Below are 15,446 nucleotides of genomic sequence, written 5' to 3' on the forward strand. Positions count from 1 at the left end.
TTTACTTGTTATGTCTTAGTTTATTTTATAAATTAAAACCGATTTTAAAGTAATTTGTTTTTTAATTTTCATTCGGACCTAGATTCTTTATATTGCATTTGTTGTTAACATTTCCCAGGAGACAATTTATAGAGTCAAAATATCACCAAATGAATTATTGTGTCTTGATTTTTTCCATGGAACTCATAGCTATGTTGAGTTTGCAAGATGTCTTTGTTTGTCGTAGTATGTTTCATTCTTTTTGTCCATTACCTGAAGCAGATAATGAAATTGAAATTTCCATTCAATAATCAGCAAATAACCTCCGAATTTAAATTATTGCTTTTGCTATTGTCAGTGAGCCATTGACCAAGAATTTATGAATTGTATTTCAAACGGTCCAATTCTCTTCATGTATTCTTAGAAGAGAGGCATCTCCGATGAAGATGCTTAAAGTTTGATTTGAGTTTATGCTTCTTCTAACTTAACGAGATGTTAGATGAGCTGTCTGAGCTAAGAGTTTATTTAGTGAAAAGATTACTGGAATAACATGAATGAGTTTAATTCGAAAGATTGTAGCGTTCCTTTTCAAGCAGGTATCCGTTTGGATAGATTTAATATTTGACATTTTCGTAGTATTTAAAAGTTTTCCTTTTATAATGTAAACATGATAATTGGTAATATGATTATAATTTGTATTATTTCATTAACAAAAATAAAAGTGCTCATTTCTAGCAAAAATTTAGCGTAAAATAGGAAAAATTGTTGCCATATATATTTAAATATCCAAAGTCCTGAGAGGCCACACGTTTGCAGTAACGACAGTCAAAATAAGATTTATAATGATAATATTTATATATTTTCACTAAAAAGACTTTCTCCATTGTGCTCTTATCGTTTATCGTAGAAGCTATCATTCATCACTAGGGCAAGCATATGGTGCAATGGCGCGCTGTCAATTTTTTTTGTTGGAGGAGGGCGGGGGGGTCGCAAAAACCAATATAGGTAAAGAATTTTGAATAGAGGACAGAAAATTTTTCTATACTTGTAACATTTCATCAAGTTATAGGTGATTGAGAAAATGTGAAAACTATAAAAGTTACATCGTGGATCATATTTGTAAAATTCTCCTTTATTAGTTGAGAAATATTTTACTAAAATTGAATTGCAATGGACATATCAACGGAACAGATGGAAGCACATGCTGCAAGATTAATATTGAACGCTTGCTTTTCAACATTATTGGTGTATAATTTCGTAGGAGCACAATACTCATAAAGTATGCCTACACATGTTTGCTCTAAAGAAATTTGTCTTGTATTTTAAATGTTTAATGATTATTGGTGTATCACCGAATCGTTAAATTGGCTTCATTATCGTTGGGAAATTGTCTGAAGACAAAAGGTAAGTAGATATTAAGATATGATAATTTATGATTAGATTTCCAGTTTAGATGAAATATTAATGCTGTAGCATTGAAATTCATGATGGTTAAATTGCTATAAGCTCTATATTCTGTTTCTGCATCTTAAGTTTTTGCTTGAAGCTACGAACTAAATTTGAAAACTATAAAAGCTACACATCGTGGATCGTTTTTGTAAAATTCTCCTTTATTAGTTGAGAAATATTTTTCTAAAATTGAATTGCAATGAACATATCAACGGAACAGATGGAAGCACATGCTGCAAGATTAATATTGAACGCTTGCTTTTCAACATAATTGGTGTATAATTTCGTAGGAGCACAATACTCATAAAGTATGCCTAAACATAATTGCTCTATAAAGAAATTTGTCGTGTATGTTAAATGTTTAATGATTATTGGTGTATCACCTAATCGTTAAATTAGCTTCATTATCGTTGGGAAATTGTCTGAAGACAAAAGGTAAGTAGATATTAAGATATGATAATTTATGATTAGATTTCCAGTTTAGATGAAACATTAATGCTGTAGCATTGAAATTCATGATGGTTAAATTGCTATAAGCTCTATATTCTGTTTCTGCATCTTACGTTTTTGCTTGAAGCTACGAAGGCAACATCGACATGGATTTTTTGTAAACAATGAAAGAATGTAAGGGTGCAGTCGTTTAAAGAGAATCATTCACCTAGAAGACATTATTTGGGCTTGTTTCTTATAAGGACAGAACATTTTTATGATCAAACTTAAGATTAAAGCATAGGCAAATGTAATTCTACTTCAGTTGTTATCAGCAGATCCGTGCTACTTTTTTGTTTTTGTAATTAGATATTTGTATTCGTAATTTTTCGACGGAATAAACAGTTTTAAAACGTTTATGAAAAAAAACTCCGTTTCTATCTAAAATTTAGAAAATATGTTTTGTTACTCCTATTCATACATAAGATTTAGAAATAGATAAATATTTAGTAAGCAAAGTATAAAAAAAAGCTTTAAGCTGACTGGTTAATTTTCTTCATGTTGTCCCTCGTTAAAAGACACGGCGGACGACTTATAAAAAATAAATAACAACATCAATTTTTGATATTTTCCTACCATATAATAGATGATACTGTATGCATAAACAAACATGATCTACAGCAAAAAATTCATGACGAAGATATGATTCATTACAAAAATGTTTACTACCCAAATTTCTTATTCATTTCCAAGAACAATTTCCTAATCCACTTTTTTGTGTGCTGTAAAACCAATAAATTCTAAAAAAGAGGCTTAATTTCCACGCTTGTAAGAGAGATACAAGGAGATGTGTATGGATTGACGTATATAATTTCTGCGTTGCGGTTTGCATTTAAAGTTTTCGTCTATCAGCAAATAAAAAACAGATAAACCAAATATAAACCAAATGCTTCGATATTTTGATATTTACGATAATAATAGTTGTATGTTTTCAGTGTTCTATCATCGAACTTGTGCAGCTATGATTTTTCATACAATTGCAGTTTTAAGGATAAAAAATGATGCGTTTTGTTGTCATCTTGTGGTTGATGCTGGCCGTGACTCTTAAATGTGCCGTTAAATGGGGATGGAACAAAAAGTTTGAATTTTGTGAACATAAATGGAATGTGTTTGTTCAAGAAAAAAATCAATCGGAAGAAAGGTGCGGAAATTTGTCTTTAACTAATGGTTGCATCGAAGAGAAAAATTATCTTTTGGAACGATTCAGGATGTTCAGTGAATTTTGTCCACTTGAAGGTAATCTATATATTTTACATTTGCCTTTACATACGTATTTTCATAAAAAAGTTTACTGTTGAAGAAGAGTTAATTTGCAAAAGCCTAAGGTAGAAAAAGGTATACTTGTATTTTTTTACATATCTATTGCGTATGCAAAACTGCAGACCTACGTACATTGGTAACATTGCTGTATCAGAAACATGGATTTCCTCACTAAAGAGTCAAGTTTAGCAAGATCAAATGATTAAGTCGTTGGCTTTTTAGTCTAAAAAAATAGAAATTAAACTGTTTTTCAGTTTTATTCCGTGGCTACGTTCATCGTTAATGGATGTAGCTTGTCATGGTCTGTTTCTTATGCAGATCGAATGACTTTGTTATACATCACTCTCCTGCTACATATAGTAATACGACCCTGCATGTCTATTTTTATTTATTAAATAAAATTTTTCAGGTAAATGTTGGTGTGCAAAAAATGTCGTGAGCAAAGGGATCAAAACAATTCGTGTGAAACGAGTGGCAAATATATCTTGGAGTGAACCGGAAAACTTCACTTGTCCTCATAAATACATAAAAGAAGGAGAGGAAAAGCCGAACATTAGTTCTCCACAGTCGTTCTCAATAGGACAGCACGAAATTCCGTACAAGCACTTTCTGTATGGTGGAAAAACTTCAACATGCTATGTTCGTATTAACGTTGGAAGTAAGTATAACCATGTTTGGAAATTGGTATGAACATATCGATCATATATATAGAATAAGTTGTTTGGGAAAGATACAACTCGCGGTTTTTCGTCAATTATGCACTCATATTACTTTGGAATTTTAATTACATAAAGAAGAGGAGTCCCGATAAGCACACTAGACATCGTTTTGACTTCAATATAAAGTTGAATTATGTCATGCATGTCAAAACGTTGATCTACCTGAAAAATGAATTCATCAATTTAAGTTGAACTAGGAATGCGAGTACAAAATTTCAATGTAAGAAGTCGAAGTTCATTCGTAAAAATCATAGTAAAAATGTAGCTTTAGCTCAATTATAGTTGAAATTATCGTTTTGTTACAAACAAATTTTATCAGCTCAAAATTGTGATCATTTCGCAATTGTTATATTTTTTAAGCAAACATTACAACTAAAGCATTGGCGTGGTCTCCTTAAAGTTAACGCAGCAATTCTCGGTTATTTCTTACTAAAGTGAAGCTAGATGAACATGATTGCGCTCAGCTACTTTAGTCTCATATTCTGTTTTGTTGCTTTGTCCTCAGCTTCGTCTTGAAATCCGTGAGTAAATGAAATGCTATAGTCTTTCCACCACTGTATTACTAATTTGTTATGCAGTTAAGAGCATGTCTTACTAATAGAGATGTTTTAAATTTCAAATTTATATTGAATATTTTTGAAATTCCGGCAGTGCTGAATATGTAAATATTCACCCCCAATTAACGTTTTAGTTTCGGCTCTGGGCTAGGGTACTGCCTTGAGAAACACCTGTTTATAGTAATATGCCGTCTGCTTTGGAAGTACCTAGTGCATCACCACATGTATAATATGTGTATTGACCACATCCGGATCGGATGCAACTGCACAGTATCCACCTATTTGTTTATGCAAAACATGCATGATCAATTTTGACATACGTTCAGCAACTATTATTATATTATGCTATCATTACTTAACAATTTCAGTTGCAACTTTGTGTTGTATGTTTGGTATTTTTGAGACAGGTTATGAACTCGATTTTGGCCTTTTTAAATTTCATTGGCCTTTGAAAAACAAATTGGCTATTTAAATTTGGTCTCTTGTCAAGTCGTGAGTGTTGCTTGATAAAAAAGCTTTTTTCGTTTTAATTCAACTGCTAATAGACTTCAAAAAACATATATTTACCATTTATACCGTAAAAATGGAGTTGTAAAAACAGAAGAATACGGAAGAACGACATATGTTTTCATCGCTTATAGTTTAATGAAAACATATAAAGAATACGGAGGCCATAAAAAACACATAATTATTATGTAACAGATATATACTAACTCTTTAAATTGATAAAATTTCTTGATTTTAAGACAAAAGAAAAAAAACAAGAAAACACTTACACTCGAGATTGGAAAAAAATCCGAAACTCGAAACAGATGGCAAAAGTTTATTTGGGTCCTTCGTGTTTACTAAGCGATACATGCGGGACCTAAATTTGCCACACCCCTACCCCCAACTCTGCATCCTCCTAATTCTTCAGCAATGCAGCCTCTTGTATTATGCATAATCTGTATGGTTCATAAACGTCTGTGTCATAAACATTCAGTTGTGGTCAGTGATGATCATTTTGTAAAACTTTGCTAAACCCTCTTAGCTAAACCCACATTTTGCAAAACCTAAGTGGGTTTTTCTTATTAGTAATGAGTTGATTCATGTTACCAATTTTTTCAGTGCCACCATCCATCAGCAGAAGAAATAGTGAATATTTTACAGCACGACACAACACTGAAGGCGAGATTAAATGTATGATAAGATGGTCTATTCCAAGACCAAATATAACTTGGGATCAACAGATTGTTAGCAACAATGAACCTGTCTCGAATAACTGGATCTCTTCACAGTATAAGTCTTCGTTTAAAAAAGGAAAACACAAACTACAATATGAAAGTGTTTTAAAGATACCCGCGACTGCTAAACAAGCTTCAATGTTGTTCAGATGTTTTGCTCAAAACATTCATGGAAATGACAGTAGAATGTTTAGGTTTATGCGATTCGGTAAGATTTTCTTTTTGTTTACATGGTAAATATTGTTTATTATTATTACATTGATTGATGGTGAAACGTTTCGTTTCTTTCTTTTAGGAGATGATCCCTTTAATGTTTTTCCTTCTGGGGATGTAATTTTAAATGAAAACGAGGACTTTATGGTAATTTGCAGAGTAGATGTTTCGATTCGTGCTAATATTGCGTTTTACAAACAAAATCCTGGTCGTGAAGTGATAAATAATGAAAGAACAAACATCACCATAAGTAGAAATCCTCAATATCGTAGTGTTACAATGAAAATACGAAATATCAACATCATTGATTCTGGAACTTACAGATGTAGTGAAAAAAATGCTCTCAGTAATGAATATGCTGCTGTAACGTTGAATGTACGAGGTTAGTTGCTTTGAAATTTTATCACCAAAACATAAAAAAGTTCGTAAAAAATATTGCGAATTCTCGCTGTTTAACACAAGGAACATACTTTTATCTTAGCATGAACTATCTAAACGTGTGAAATTTTGATATTATTTTTCTTTGAATTTAAAAGGTTATTAACCACTTATGTATCTTTTTTGCATAGGTTTTCTTTGATTGCCATATAAATACAGTATGACAGTTGACCTTTTAAAATGTCTTCAAAATGAAACTAAAACTTAATAATTTTTGTAAAACATTGAGTTGAAATTTTAACAAACGATTATCCTAAGCGATTATATATAAATTATACTTTGTGGTTAAAAACGTTCGCAATAAGTACGATTAACTCTTATTTACTTAGGTTTGATAGAAAATGTCGATGTGTTTGGCTACCTACAGTAAATGTTTGTTTGCGAATCACATCCATACTGTTTGCAATTCAAACAAATTTTTCGTTTTACTATTCTACAGGAATATATCCTCCTGTAATTTATCAGATGAAAGATTCTACAGTGAATAAGGATAAAGATAAAGACGCAGAGTTGATTTGTTATGTGTCAGGTAATCCTCGACCCACAGTAACATGGTCAAGAAATGGTGAAGAAATTGGTCGTGTTATAATCACAAATTGTAAAACCCAAGTTCCTAACTATTACTTGAAGAATGATGGAACAACTCTTATTATTTGTGGCGTTGATATTTCACATTCGGGAAACTACACATGCTTTGCAAAAAACCAGTTAGGAAACGTCACAGCAACTGTTTATCTTAATGTTACTGGTAGGTTGACAATGTTTACACTGTTAGATTTTCTAAATGATAAAGTTTCATTGTGTTGCAATGAAAGTATATACGTCCTTCAACAAGGTTCATATGAAAATGTTGTAAGAATAGTTGTGCAATTTTTATTTAGGTAAACCAAAGATCGACGAACCATCAACTTTAAGAGATGAAAGTCTTTTTGCCAATGAAAAGAAAACGTTTAGTTGTGTGGCTAGCGGTAATCCTACACCTTGGGTACAATGGATTTCTATCGATAGTGATGTGAAGCTCACAGCTATAGCAAAGAAGGAAATAGTTATGACAGTTGAAAAAATGAATAAATCTTACATCGGAAATTATTCTTGTAAGGCATGGAACTCGTTTGGTATTACAGAGAAGCGTTTGTTGTCACTAAGACTTCGACCTCAAGGTTGGTTGGAGATTTTGTTTTATGATTTAGCAGGATTTGCAGATTTTCATTTAGGGATGTGTTATATTGACTTTTGCACTTATGAGTATTTTTCTTCATGCGGCGAAGTTGTGTATTAGAATATGAATTTTACAATTAGCACCTTTGTCTCAAATTTAGTAGTTCCAGCTGCATTAAAATCATTGATTTAGAATGCGTATTTCAAATTCCTAGACAGAACATGGGCCATGGGCCATGCAAATACCTAAATATTTTTAACTTCTGTTTTTTGTGTAGATCCTACACCGACGATCCAAAACGACGATGGTACAACACCAGGAACCATTGCAGGGTGAACAGAATTCATTACGAAATTTAAATATACGTAAATGTAAATAAGTATGCCCATTATTTAAGGAGCCTTTGCATTGAACTCCAGCAGTGTTGTGTAAAACCTCCTTAGGTTAGTATATAGAAGATTTAATAAATATTTAATAAAACTTTTACATCAATTTACACAACACTCAGAATCTTGGTGCTCCCACTAGTCAATCCTATCAAGTGTCTTCCGCATCTTATGCTGTGATGGAGAAAGTTATAAGACCACAACGTTTTGACACCAATCCTAACGCTCAAGACGCTGCTAGATCGTGGTTGCACTGGTTTGCTACTTTCCAAAATTTTGTAGCTGCTATACCTAACGAAGAAGTGAACAAATTAATGGTTCTAGTCAATTATGTTTCTGCCGACGTTTATCAACTTTTCTGTGAAGCGACAACCTACGAGGAAGCTATAGAATTGTTAAAAAATCTCTATGTTAAGGTTCCTAATGAGATATTTTCGCGACATAAGTTAGCTACTCGTAAACAACAATCTGGCGAGAGCCTGGATGAGTATTTGCAAGAATTAAAATCGCTAAGCAAAGATTGTAATTTTCGTAGCGTGACATCCAATCAATATCGAGACGAAGCTGTACGAGACGCGTTTATAGCAGGTCTTTTCAACTAACATCCGCCAACGTCTTCTTGAGAATAAAACATTAGACCTTCAGACAGCTTTTGATCAAGCCCGAGCCTTAGATACAGCACAGAGAACTTCTGAAACTTATGCAGACGGAATTCCAATAACAGCGGCTGCTCTATCAAACAAGGACGGGGAGAATTCGTTTATTAATCAACGGGCATTCGAAAACCAAGATAAAACTGATCAATCTGACGGACATCGAGAGAACAACGGCATAGAAAGGTACGTTGCCGCCTCTTCTAGATCAGCGAAATGTTTCTTCTGCGATAATCGACCACACCATCGTTCCGCATGCCCGGCTAAAGACGCCTATTGTTATAAATGTAAAAAGAAAGGACATTTCCAAAGAGTATGTAAATCGGTCGCTCCTCAGGCCTCGTATATAGCATTAGCATCAACTAAACATACAGTAGCAAAGTCACTAAAGAAAGCCTGTATTGATGTCTTGATTAATGGAAAATCTTGCGAAGCTCTAATTGATTCGGGAAGTACGCATAATTTTATACATCCTAAAGTTGCAAGTAATCTGGGATTGAACGTTTATACAACTCAAGAGAAAGTAACAATGGCTGCATCCTCGTTTTCTTCTAAAATTCAAGGCTATTGTCTTGCCGATATTATACTTAAAGAGCGAGAGTATGCGAAAGTAAAACTGTTTGTCTTAACAAATTTATGTACGAACGTGATATTAGGACAAAATTGGCAGGAAAAACATGAAAGCATAATTGTTGAGTATGGGAGAAAATCGCCCTCTTTAACGATATGTGGTTTATCAACTATAAATATAGGGCCACCGCCGTTGTTTCAATTTTTGTCTGAAGATTGTAGACCTGTAGCTGCAAAATCACGAAGATACAGTGCCGAGGACAGAGCGTTCATCGCAACGGAAGTGTCGAAATTGCTTGAAGAAGGGATTATTGAAGAAAGTGACTCTCCCTGGAGAGCCCAAGTCGTTGTAACCAAGAACGAAAGACAAAAGAAAAGACTAGTAATCGATTACTCTGAAACAATTAATAAGTTTACTCAGTTGGACGCTTATCCGATGCCAAGAATAGATGACACAGTAAACGCAGTTGCCCAATATAGTGTCTTTAGCACTGTAGATCTTAAAAGTGCATACCGTCAAGTACCTATCAAAAATAAAGAGAGAAAGTACACGGCTTTTGAAGCTAACCATCGACTTTATCAGTTCCGTAAAATCCCATTTGGTGTAACTAATGGAGCGGCGGCCTTTCAACGATCAATGGATACTTTCATATCCGAAGAAGCTTTAGAAGATACTTTCGCGTATTTAGACAATATTACTATATGCGGTTACAATCAGGAGCATCATGATAAAAATTTGGAACTTTTTATGAAAGCAGCGAGGAAGCGTAACCTAACATTTAATGAAAGCAAGTGCGTTTTTTCGGTAACTTCAATTAGTATACTCGGAAGTGTTGTATCTCAAGGAGAGATTAAGCCAGATCCGGAGAGACTAAAACCTTTGCGGGAGCTGCCAGCCCCACGTGATGCAAAAGCTCAAAGGCGTGTCATTGGTTTGTTTTCATATTACTCCCAATGGATTAAAGATTTTTCAACTAAAATTAGACCTTTGTCTCACAATTTAGCTTTTCCATTATCAAATGATGCGTTGCAAGCGTTTGATTTACTGAAAAATGATATTGAGAATGCTGTAGTAGGATCAATTGATGAATCTTATCCTTTCCAAATAGAGACCGATGCATCAGAATTTGCACTTTCAGCGACATTAAATCAACAAGGACGACCAGTAGCATTCTTCTCAAGAGCACTAAATGGTTCAGAACTAAAACACTCGTCAGTAGAAAAGGAAGCAGCTGCTATCGTGGAGGCCGTTCGTAGGTGGAAACATTATCTAACAGGTAAACATTTCAAACTAGTAACGGATCAGAGGTCAGTAGCTTATATGTTCAATTTGAAACGTCATGGTAAGATTAAGAACGATAAAATAATGCGGTGGAGATTGGAACTTTCTATGTATGATTTTGACATAGTATATAGAACAGGAGAAGAAAATATACCAGCGGATACCTTATCGAGAGTGAAGGTTATGTCGCTTACACTGGATAAACTTTTCGAACTTCATAAAGCACTGTGTCATCCTGGAGTATCTCGCATGACTCACTTTGTAAAAAAGCCGAAATTTACCATTTTCGATAGAAGAAATTAAGCGCATGACCGAATCATGTAGAGACTGCCGAGAATGTAAACCCCAATACTATCGACCTGCACAGTCACATCTGATAAAAGCAACACAGCCGTTTGAAAGACTGAACCTAGATTTTAAAGGTCCGCTGCCTAGTACGGACAAGAAACGATATATATTGACTATCATAGATGAGTATTCTAGATTCCCATTTGCGTTCCCATGTGAAGATGTTAGCGCTCGGACTATTGTTGCTTGTCTATCAGAATTATTCTCGGTTTTTGGTATGCCTACGTACATTCATTCTGACCGAGGGTCAGGATTTATGAGTGCTGAACTAAAGAGTTTTCTCTTACAGAAGGGTATTTCAAGTAGTAGAACAACAAGTTATAATCCTGCAGGAAATGGCCAAGTAGAAAAATTCAATGGAACGTTGTGGAAAACAGTTTGCCTCGCTTTACGATCGAAAAATCTACCCATTAACCACTGGCAAGAGGTGATGCTGGATGCACTCCATTCGATTAGGTCCTTGTTATGTACGGCTACAAACGCTACTCCTCATGAACGATTATTTTCTTTTCAACGTAAGTCAACGAGCGGGGTGTCTGTCCCTTCATGGTTAGCTACACCAGGAAAGGTTCTATTAAAACGTCAAGCGCGAAATTCAAAGTTTGAACCATTAGTGGACGAAGTACATCTAATACAAGCAAACCCTCAATATGCTCACATTCGACACGCTGATGGAAGAGAGGATACCGTATCAACAAAATACTTAACACCTCAAGGAGACCTAGGATTTCAAGACGGTACAACAACTTCTGCCCCTCCAATAGAAGTTCAAGACACTACAATACGTCCCACAGAAGACGCAAAAATAGAGATATCTACGCCAACGGAAGAAGCGAGAGGAACAAATTCATATGATGAGAGTGTTGAACAGCAGTCGTCGCAATTACGACGTTCGGAAAGAAGAAGAAGAGCACCAGATCGATTAACTTATGATTAAAATAAAATAAAACAGAACGAATCAACTAACATTTATTAAAGTCATTCTATTACCTTGAGTTAGTTAAGGACAATTATATTAAATTTAGCTACATATATGTTTAGGAATTTTTTTGTTGTTAGGGTGAATGAACAGAATTCATTACGAAATTTAAATATACGTAAATGTAAATAAGTATGCCCATTATTTAAGGAGCCTTTGCATTGAACTCCAGCAGTGTTGTGTAAAACCTCCTTAGGTTAGTATATAGAAGATTTAATAAATATTTAATAAAACTTTTACATCCCAGGGATAGTTATTGGTGTTTCCATAGTCATCATATTAATTATCATCATTGTTCTCTATAGAAAACAAAAACAAAAATTATCATTCTACAAACGTCAGTATTTTCTACGTACTGGAAATTATTCAGTGAGTTTTTAACATCTCAGTCGTAAGTCCTATACAAGCATCTATTTTTACATACACGAACTGTAACAAATGTCACAACTTTTTTTTCTTTTTTAGTTTAACGGTAAGCTCGTTTCATTGTGTTTTCTTCTAACTTTGTTTCAGATAGACCCCAGTATAACGCTTAATGAGCAAAGTATGAATTTACCGTACGACTCTGATTGGGAATTTCCTTTTGAAAGACTCGTTATGGGTGATCGTCTTGGTGCAGGAGCCTTTGGAGAAGTTTACAAAGCTGAAGCAATGGGAATTTTTGCTTTAAATCCACGCGATAAAAGCAGCATTGCTGGTAAGAGAAGATCGAAAATACGTCGTGCTTTAAGGGCAAGTCAAAGACCTAAAAAGAAAGACCATTTACAGCCTAATTCAACCCATGCCATTGTTGCTGTAAAAACTGTTAAAGGTGAAAATTACTATTGAGAAAATTATGTGTTATTTTACAAACATTGAAATTTTGAGTTTTTGTTGTTCTCTTTTGAAAAAAAACTTTGTTGTTCCTGTAGCTCATGCAACAGAAAGCGAAATACGTGATTTAGCAGAGGAACTGAAAATAATGATTCACATTGGTGAAAATAAAAATATCGTTAATTTACTCGGCGCTTGTACGAAGGGACGGCAACTTTATGTAATCTTAGAATTTTGTCCTCATGGAAACTTGCTGACATTTTTAAGATCCAAAAGATCTTTTATGAAAGTACCTGGGAAAGAAAATTTATGATCCAGAGAAAGAGTTTACTTTAATTGATATTGTTGGTGCTGCTTTTCAAATTGCCAAAGGAATGGAGTTTCTTGCTTTACGCAAGGTAAAAATTATCATGTAAACATTTCATAAAATACATTTATTTAACCGATCTTACATGAAGTTTATGAATTTAAAAACAATTTCTAATCCTATAATAACTATTCATAAGTAACTAACGCTCATTGCTTTCACAATAGTTTGTATTAAAAACTAGAACATTGATAGAAGATTTATAATCTTTAATTATTTTCAGTTAATACATCGTGATCTTGCTGCCCGTAATATTCTTGTTGCTGAAGAATACGTCATGAAAATATCAGATTTTGGTCTCGCACGAGATATATATAAAAGCGATGTTTATGTAAAGACATCCAGTGATATGTTACCTGTAAAATGGATGGCTGTAGAATCTTTATTTGATCGCGTATATACTCATCAAAGTGATGTGTAAGTTATAAATATGTTATTTTGACATGCAGGTTTTTTCAACTTTATTCATAGAATGTTTTTTATTCCATTTATTCCTAACGTATGTTAGTTGACACATTTTGGTTCACTATCTTTAGTTGGTCGTTCGGTGTTCTACTGTGGGAGATGATGACTCTTGGAGGTACGCTTTATCCTGATCTACCAGCTGAACAATTGCTGGATTTTTTAAACCAAGAAAAACGTATGCCACAACCCAATAAATGTCCGTTGGAAATCTATACAATCATGAGAGATTGTTGGCAGGAACAACCACAAAATAGACCAACATTTTCCAATTTGGTAGAGCATTTTGGAAGAATATTGGAACGACATATGGAAAAGGTATGGTTCTAACTTCAATTGAATTGAAATTTATTACACCATCATTCTCCTCTCTGCAAGATGTAGTGCTTTAAACATATATAGAGGACATTGTTGTACATGTACATATACGTATTTATATTTGTTGTATGTATGATTAAGACTCTATTGAGTTCTCCGTAAATTATTTGTGTCTAAATATACATGCTAAAACAGTTTAAGATTGAAATTGAAAAATCTAGTTTTTTATGTCGACATAATCTGCGCTATTTAATATTACTTAAGTATACGTTACAATAATTGAAGATACTTCCCCTTACCCTGAATTCATTTGATTCTTGTGCTCAAGTGAACCTGCATATGTTTGCAATTCTTGATTGTATTCTCTAGTGATCATTGCTGTTTATACAATGTCTTTGGTCAGCTATTTATCATACTGCCTTTATTACACAGCTCCTGTTTTCAATGTTATTTCATCATTTTTAGACGAATCCATATTTACACATTGAAGCAAGTGCTGAGGAGATTGAGGCGGCAAGGGAGAAAGATGAATTATTGAAAAAAAAATCTGATTATTACTTACAACCATTGCTCATTTCCAATAAATTACATGGGTTAGTACTCTCTTTATGTACAGTTCTCTTACTATTTACAACGTAAGCATGTTTTTATTGAAGAATATTTACTCTATAGTTAACTTTCACAATATATTATGTTCATTTTTAGCTATGACTCCTATGCACCATTACCCACCCCTCCCACAGATGCATACACGGCATCTACAGTTCCTTTACCTGAAGTTGCTGTTGAACCATCAACACAGAAATTAAAAGATGCTGGTTCTTACGAAAGGCTAGCAGACGATACCTCTCCACGAAAAGGAGCATCTTATAAGAATGAAGACGCAATAAGATTAGAAAATATGACAGCGACAAATCACAACGACACTAAAGATGTTCAAAAGCCTGAGAAGATAGAGTCCATTGTTTGAAGCATATTGTTTACATTATTTTGTGAATTGGAAACGAAGATACGTATGAACTGCCAATTGAAGAATTTTAAGTATTGCAAAATATCACCTTCTTATATTTTGTTGAAAATCAACAATTTGGTAAACTTTCTGAAATCGTTAATACCACAGGTGAAGGAAAGCTAAGTTATTTGGACGGACTTACCTTTCTTAAAACCCATGTAAATCACAAACTTCCATGGTTGGCACAATGCAAGTCTATACATCATGATTAACACCATGTAAATTTCTACACCATGGTTGGCACAATGCAAGTTTCTTCTACACCATGGTTGGCACAATGCAAGTTTCTTCTACACCATGGTTGGCATAATGCAAGTTTCTTCTACACCATGGTTGGCACAATGCAGGTTTCTACATCATGGTTGGCACAATGCAAGTTTCTACATCATGGTTGGCACAATGCAAGTTTCTTCTACACCATGGTTGGCACAATGCAAGTTCCTTCTACATCATGGTTGGCACAATGCAAGTTTCTTCTACACCATGGTTGGCAATGCAAGTTTCTACACCATGGTTGGCACAATGCAAGTTTCTTCTACACCATGGTTGGCACAATGCAGGTTTCTACATCATGGTTGGCACAATGCAAGTTTCTACATCATGGTTGGCACAATGCAAGTTTCTTCTACACCATGGTTGGCACAATGCAAGTTCCTTCTACATCATGGTTGGCACAATGCAAGTTTCTTCTACACCATGGTTGGCACAATGCAAGTCTATACATCATGATTAACACAATGCAAGTTTCTTCTACACCATGGTTGGCGCAA

At 34.2% G+C, this 15,446-nt stretch overlaps 1 pseudogene; it reads left to right on the plus strand.

Moving 5' to 3' along the window:
* The first annotated feature begins 5,874 nt into the window (after nucleotides 1–5,874).
* On the plus strand, nucleotides 5,875–14,776 carry LOC124445220 (annotated as a pseudogene).
* The last annotated feature ends 670 nt before the right edge of the window (nucleotides 14,777–15,446 follow it).

Source organism: Xenia sp. Carnegie-2017, unplaced genomic scaffold, assembly GCF_021976095.1.
Source record: "Xenia sp. Carnegie-2017 unplaced genomic scaffold, XeniaSp_v1 HiC_scaffold_22, whole genome shotgun sequence".
NCBI lineage: Eukaryota > Metazoa > Cnidaria > Anthozoa > Malacalcyonacea > Xeniidae > Xenia > Xenia sp. Carnegie-2017.